The sequence below is a fragment of the Peromyscus leucopus genome, chromosome 8b, assembly GCF_004664715.2.
Source record: "Peromyscus leucopus breed LL Stock chromosome 8b, UCI_PerLeu_2.1, whole genome shotgun sequence".
NCBI lineage: Eukaryota > Metazoa > Chordata > Mammalia > Rodentia > Cricetidae > Peromyscus > Peromyscus leucopus.
In genome coordinates, this window is record NC_051086.1 from 83,896,581 (window position 1) to 83,904,267 (window position 7,687).

General features: G+C 39.4%; 1 protein-coding gene across 2 annotated transcripts in view; it reads right to left on the reverse strand.

The window, feature by feature from the left end:
• The window catches only part of Apoh (apolipoprotein H), a 30,078-nt gene extending 22,618 nt beyond the window's left edge, over positions 1 to 7,460 (reverse strand). Inside the window, exon 1 of one of the 2 annotated variants that reach the window (XM_037200832.1) lies at positions 7,300 to 7,460. The gene's annotated coding sequence lies outside the window, so the exon portion shown is untranslated. The remainder of the gene's footprint in view (positions 1 to 7,299) is intronic. The other variant, XM_028865239.2, reaches the window with a different exon arrangement.
• Positions 7,461 to 7,687: the final 227 nt, after the last annotated feature.

The following is a 7,687-nucleotide window of genomic DNA, read 5'->3' on the forward strand; positions in this document are numbered from 1 at the left end:
GACTTGTTGAGCTACCTGCAGTTTGTCCACTGTGTATCAGGTTTCTAGCTTTTGTAAACTCTCTTTAAGCCATTTCTGTTCATATAAATAACTCCTCACTTATATTCCTGTGTAGTGGGTAGCCATTCCAGCCATTCCCACTACCTTCCTGCATAACCCCTGATTAGTTCACCAAGTTGGACTGTGGTGGTATCCATACTTTGGTCTATCATGATTTCTCTATCTGGGGTAAGTAGACACTTGTGCTGTGCCTCTCCAGGAAAAGTCTGGTCACACAGTACATGGCTACTGCAATCACAAACTCACAGCAGCTTTGGTTACTAATACAAGACTTGCAGATGATCAAGCTAACCAAAATCCCAACATAAAGGGAGAGGTGCTTTCAAGGCCCCACTTGTTTCCGAGGGGCCTATTGGCAGGTAGTAACTACTGGGGAAGGGAGAATCATTCTTATTTGAGGGTGTGACCACTGGTAGATTTCCTGTGGATGACCCCATGCCCATGCGAATATGGACAGTACTAATTGTATTTAGTGGGTTATAAAAAAACAAATAACAAAAAACAGTATGAACTTGGGAGTGGGACAGGTTATTGGGGCAATATGGTGTCAACTCAAAAAGCAAAAACAACAACAAACAAACAAACAAAACTGTTGTGAAATATTTGATTACACTGTGTGAAGATGTGTCACTGTGATTGGTTTAGTGAAAAGCTAAACAGTCAATAGCGAGGTGGGAAGGGTAAGGTGGGACTTCCGAGGAGAGAGAGAAACTTGAGATGAATCTAGTCATGCAAGAGAGATGTCAGCTAGACACTGAAGAAGTCAGACATATGATACAGAGGAGAGGCAACCAAGCCACATTATAAGAGCTAGTTGGGGGAAAGCCTAAGCTAAGGCTGAGGTTTCATAATTAATAATAAGTTCCCATGCCATTATTTGGGGGCTAGCAGCCAACAAAAAAAGTACTACTACATATAACACTCAACATGGGGCCAAGTATATCCATATAAGGCCTGAGAAAGCTGAAGGAAAAAAAAAAGTTCCGAACACGGAGTCTGATGAAACTTCTTGATAACCTCAGTCTCTCGGGTAGGCTCAGTGCAGCTCTTTTAAGAGGCCCTGCTATACGGCAGAGCACTTAAATGGCAGGCTACAAGCTATAAACTAGACAGAAACACCTGCCACAGTTCAAACATAGCAGCTTCCCAGAGATGGTTAGGTGTGGCTGGAATGGTTAGGCAGACCTGAAGTGGGTGGAGCCAACTTCCAGCATGATGTGCTAAGCTGGCCCTATGGCAGAGGCCTAGAAGTTTCAGATTTGGTTAACATGGTCAGAGAAGGCTACAGACACACAAAAAGTCAGGTCCAGGCTGAGAAAGCCTCTAAATAGATACAGTATGCTTAAAACTATGCTCAGATGCTGAAGAAAGAAAAAAAATGGGTATAGGGGGCCACAAAAAATAATTTAAAAATAATAGAATCTTTAAAGAAAGAGTAAAGTAATATAAAAAGAATAAGCCACTTAAGGATGGAAAATAGGCAGGGCATCTGGATCCTATATGGTATTTTGTTCACTTTGAATTTTTTGAATGCTAATGAGTGAAGAACAAATGCTGCTGAGAGACATTGGATTATAGAAAAAACTGCTAAATTGAACCAGCCTATATTTTTTAAGGATGTCTTAACTGTAGAATGGAAGTAAAAAAAATGTTGTTAGGGGAGAGGTTTGTTTCCACAGGAAACAAAAAGCTATGTAGTTCTTCAAAATTAATAAAGATCAGATTTGACTGGAGGAGACCTCCTAAAAATCTTGGCTGCAGACATGAAGAAAGAAACAACAGAAAAAAGGCTGCAAGACAGGTGACATGTATGCTGATCCCTCTACTATGGGAACAGCTGGCCCTGAGACTGGATGAGACATGATAAATCTTGTTAGCTACAGACTCCTCATGACTTATTATTACATGCCATCCTTTCATATGACATGGATGGAGATTTATATTACAGTTTGGTTATACAGTCCAAACAGACTTATGAAGTTGGTAGATGCCTTTTACCTGCTCAAACATACAACAGAAAATCATTTTTAACTGACTTGTACACACCATATATTCCATTCTTGTATTAATGCATATATATATATATACATATATATATATATATATATATATATATATATATATATATATATCCTTTAAAAGTGTGTGTATTTTCAGAACAAAAGAACCAGACACCAATAAAGAAGATAAGTAGTCCAGGTGATCCAGCCTCTCAAAATGCCTCTCTTACTGTTTCCTTAAAAATCTACATCTAGGAACAACGTCAAAGCTGCTAGCTGAGATGGTATAGCTTCATAGACTACTCCAGGCAGGACTTCAGATAAGCTCTACACTTTTCCATCACACGAACTAAATAAAAAAATAATACAGCTAAATCTGCCAGGACTTGACCATTATCCCAATTTTCTCAGGGTCCCCAAAGATGCCATCACCCCCAGACAACATGAAGTAATTTTAAGAACATGACACCCATATTCCCAAGAGGTGGGTTGGGTGGTTTTTGGTTCTTTGGTGGGTTATGGATATTTGTTATATTTAGGAGAGTTGTTTGCAAATTGTTAACGATCATGGTTAAGGAAAAAACTAAAAAAAGGAGGTTAGATTCAGGGATCTCTTTCTGAAAAGAAAATAGGGCAAATGTAGAAATGATAGAATAAAGGGTAGGTTATTGAATCTACTTTTAAACTAAAAAGCAACTATTAATCTCAAATATTTTACATTGGTATGGATTTTGTATATTGCTACAAATTTAAGATTATTTTTGTTATAACATACTCTCTATATATTTCTACTCTTATTTAAGGTATTCTGTATAATTGATACAAATTTAAGGTTATTTTTGTTTTAACATACTCTATATATTTCTACTCTTGTTTAAAATATTGTACCTATGAAGCTCATTTTAAAATGAAATGTAAAGTTCTAGTCCTTGGAAGCTATTATTATAAACTATTTAGGATAATTAAGAAATGTAGGCTAGTAGTTAGTTATCTATAACAATCAAACTTATAGTGATGTTTGGTCTGTTTTCAAGGTCAAACATATATTTTAGATAGACAGGTGGTCTTCAAACACTTCAAGGACTACTAGCATTTAAGATGTTTTAATAACATAAGGCTTTTCATGACAGTGAGATACATCTACTCCTGCCAACACCAATCTACTTCAGCAAAGATGATGGACATTGAAGATTCTCCCTATGGAGTTTGCTTTAATTTGTGGCAAAGTTAGCCACTGGCCAAGAAACTTCCCTTGTCTTGACTGCTGACGATATGCTGTTCAATTTGGACAAGCAGGACACAAAAGAAGGTGGCTGCTGAACTTTGCCAAGACAAGGTAGGACAGTCCTTCAAAATACCTGCTTCACAGAAAAGTCTGTCAGATATTCTAGGCCTGTCGATGGATGCCCCAACATTGCAGAGGAACCTTGGGTGACTGTCCAGACAGCCAGATGTCTCTGTCATTTCTATAGTTTGGGAAGTTGTTTGCTCTGTACTTTCTGCTTACTCAGGTAATATTTTGTCCTTCTTGGGTCTCTAATGGGGTTGAAGACTAAAGAGTTATGCCATTTTCTTTGTTACCAAATTCAAAAAAGAAACTTACAAAAGAGATGTAAAGTTTATAAGGTTAAGAGACATAAAAGTTTAAGTTTTAGCTAAGAAAATGTTTTAGGGTCTGAAAAGATATTTTTAGGATGGTAATACAAGTTATGATAGAAAGTGGTTTAGATATAAAACTTTGGACTCACCAATACAGGATAGATAATAGAGTACTTTCTCCAAATTTGCCAAATTGTAAATGTAATTATTACCTGATAACTGTTCTTATTATATATAGTTTTACTATGTTAGAGTTAAAACTGTTTTCTTTTTATTTAGACATAAAGGGGGAAATGTTGTGAGACATTTGATTACACTGTGTGAAGATGTATCACTGTGATTGACTTAATGAAAAGCTAAATGAAAAGCTAGTCAGCAGAGGTTAGGCAGGACTTCCAGGGAGAGAAAGGAACTCGGTATGAATCTAGGCATGCCAGAGAGACACCAGCTAGACACTGAAGAAATCGGACATACAGTACATAGGAAAGGTAACTGAACCACTTGACAGAACATAGATTAATAGAAACCAGTTAATTTAAGTTATAAGAACTAGTTGGAGGAAAGTCCAAGCTAAGGTTAAGCTTTGATAATTAATAATAAGTACCTGTGTCATTATTTGGGAGCTGGTGGCTGACAAGAAAGTACTCCTACACAAAACAATTCTTGCCTTAAAGGGAATAAGTTATAGTTTATTCTGGAAACATTTTGAGTGACCATGGCCTAGGAACATAGATTTAGGTTACCCCAAACTTCATGTTCCAATGTGGAAGCAGTTCCATGAATTTTTATAGTTTTACAGAATTAGAAAAGCCATACATCAAGACATGTTTAAAACACACTGATGGGTACATCATGGAGGTACTTACAAAATGGAGGAAGCTTTTCTATAGCCTTCAGATGGTTTTGATGACATTCTTAGTTTGGCAGTTGGTAGAAGCTAGTGGTGTGCTAAGTTAATAGATTTCTAAAGTTTTTTTTTTTAATCTTTAGACACAGGATGTTAGTTAGACACAGTGGTGGGAAGTGAATGGCTGTTTGGGTAGTAAAACTACCCTAGAGAAGTTAATTGGCTTCCAACCCTGCAAAATCCAACCTCTGCCCGTCACTGCCATTCCAATCAGTCAATCAGCCTTGGCAATGCAGCTTCTTTGCAGGAATTATCACTGACAGTGCAAAGATGGGGAGTGGAGGGTAAATATGATCTTATTTCATGCATGACATTCTCAAGAATAAAGAAAAAATTTTTGAGACAGGATCTCATTATATAACCCTGGCTGGCTTGGAACTCACTATGTAGACTATGCTGGTCTTGAACTCACAGAGATCCATCCCACCTCTGCCTCCTGAGTACTGAGGTTAAAAGCATGTGGCACATTAGGCAATATTCATTCCCTATGCTCCCTTTCATCAGTGGTTGCCAGAATGCATATAGAGTCCTCAAGGAACACCTGGCTCACAGTCGGTGCTTGCTAAAATGTAGCCCTCATCTGCAGTCTTATTAATATAAATGCCTCACATGCCTTATACAAAAATACCTGAAATGCTTACACAGATCACACACTCAAACAGATCTAAAGGAGGCTCAGGGCACTGGTACTTGTCGCTAGACAGCACAAAAGAGCAAAAGATGAAAAGAAAGAACTACGCTTCATTCTCTGTTGCTGAGAGATGGTGGGAACTAGCTTCCACAGTTGGATATGGAAGATTTTTAAATATATTACCAGTGTGTGTATAGGTGCAAGCACACAGCGTATATGTCGAGGTCAAAGGACAAATCTCAGGACATCTGGGGATGAAACCCAGGTCACTAGGCTTGCAGAACAAGAACCTTTACCTTCTGAGCCATCTCGCCAGCCTTGATGGGTATCTTGACTCCCTTTTATTTTATTATCATATTCTGGGACAGAAGGTAGCTAGTCACGTTTTATCTGTAGTCATGAAGCAGTGAACAGGAAGTGGGAGCAAGCTATACATCCTCAAGCCCTGCCTCGAGTAACCTACTTCCACCAGTAAGACTGCACCTCCTAAAATGCTCCACAACTTTCCCAAAGAGCATCATCAGCTGGCTACCAGCTATTCTAACACATGAGCCTAGAGGGGATGTTCAAGCCGCAGTGGACCCCAAGCAGCACTATAGGAGAGAATTCAAGCCAAAATGGATTATTGTAAACTGGCTACTTTGAAAAGCTATAGGTATAGTATTACCTTTGGTAAGGGAATTAGTGTCTTTTTTTTTCTCAGAGCTGAATGGAACCCAGGGCCCTACACTTGTTAGGCAAGTGCTCTACCACTGACCTAAATCCCCACCAGTAAGGGAATTTTTTTTAAGGTTTATTATGTATACATTGTTCTGCCTGCATGTATGCCTGTGTGCCAGAAGAGGGCGCCAGATCTCATTATAAATTGTTGTGAGCCACCACGTTGTTGCTGGGAACTGAACTCAGGACCTCTTGGAAAAGCAGCCAGTGCTCTTAACCTCTGAGTAGACTCTCCACACTTGTGCCTACATCACTAGAGACACCTAAACACTGGAGAAGGCATGGTCAAAATCTGCCAACCAACCCTGACACTTGGTTCACAAGGGCTTCTAACACATCTGTCTCTCCTGGGCCTCTCTCCCACACTCTCTATTCTCTGTCTCAGAAAAGGGATGGTACTGAAGCCTGGAGTTTTAACCTTTTCTTTTGAGATTTATTTACTAGCAATAGATTGATCTCTCTGAGTTTTCTTCATGTGCTCATAAGAAGAACATGTTAATAAATTTCTATTTCTCCTCCATTGTTCTATCCAAAAAGTTCCACCTAAGAATAATAAAGGGTAGAGAGAAAATTCTTTTTCGTCCCCTACATGACTAAGGCAAATCCTGTGGTGACGTCTCTTGAGGCCCCAGCTTCCTCTGTGTTCTAAGCCTGAGTTAAAAGATCAGGATTACCACCCATAAGGTTCCTTGATCTCTTCAAACTCTGATGATTATGATGATGATGATGATGATGGTTTAGTTTTTTTTTTTCCAAGACAGGGTTTCTCTGTATAGCCTTGGCTGTCCTAGAACTCACTTTGTAGACCAGGCTAACCTCAAACTCACAGAGATTCACCTGCATCTGCCTCCGAGTGCTGGGATTAAAGGTGTGCACCACCACCACTGCCCAGCTCAAACTTAGATTTTTTTATGTAAGTCAAAATAGTTCATTATTTAGTGCATGACTTCAGCACAGAGTGCAGACAGAAAAGTCTCATGTACTGGGTGAGTAAGGGAAGGGAAATTTCCTATACCTCACACTCTCCTTTCTTCCACACAAAGATACTAATACTTAAGATTTTTTTTTTGACAAGTATAGAAATCTTACACCCTCATTTTATATGTTTAAAACTGATCCGAGTGTCACTGGAGGGCACATTGTCCCTTTTACAGGTTCTCGATCTCATAGATAGATTTTTTTTTTTTAAAGACACAGAAGAGAATCAAACAATGATATATTGGAGTTAGGGACAGGAAAGAACAGATAGGATACAGATAGCAATCTCAGCAGCCCCTGTGGCGGGAGACAGAAGGAGGAAGGAGAAGGTTAGGCTGAGTTGTCCATTAGCAGGGTGGGTGCACACAGTACAGTCTCATTACGGAGATAGTTATTCCTCCCACCTCTTCATCTTGTCCTCAGACACGGCACTTTTCTTTCCATCTTTTGATTCTAAGCTGGTCTTTATGGTTGGAAGACAAGAGTTCCTTCTTAACACTAGAGGAGTCTCATCATGAGGGGGATCCCTGCCCAGACAGGGATGGCACCTGCTGTCATGTACATAAAGGGTACTACTGACCTAAGACCATTCCATTTGTAAAGGACATCATTAACCACTGGTCATGTCATAGTGCCTGACTATGACATGGCCAATGTGTCTCCAATGGCTGTGGAGGCCCCTTTCTGTGGTGACAGTTTGTATATGCTCTAACAAATAAAACTTGTCTGGAGCTCAGAGGTCAGAGCCAGTCACAGAGTTAGCCATGGAGGCCAGACAGTGGTGGCACACAC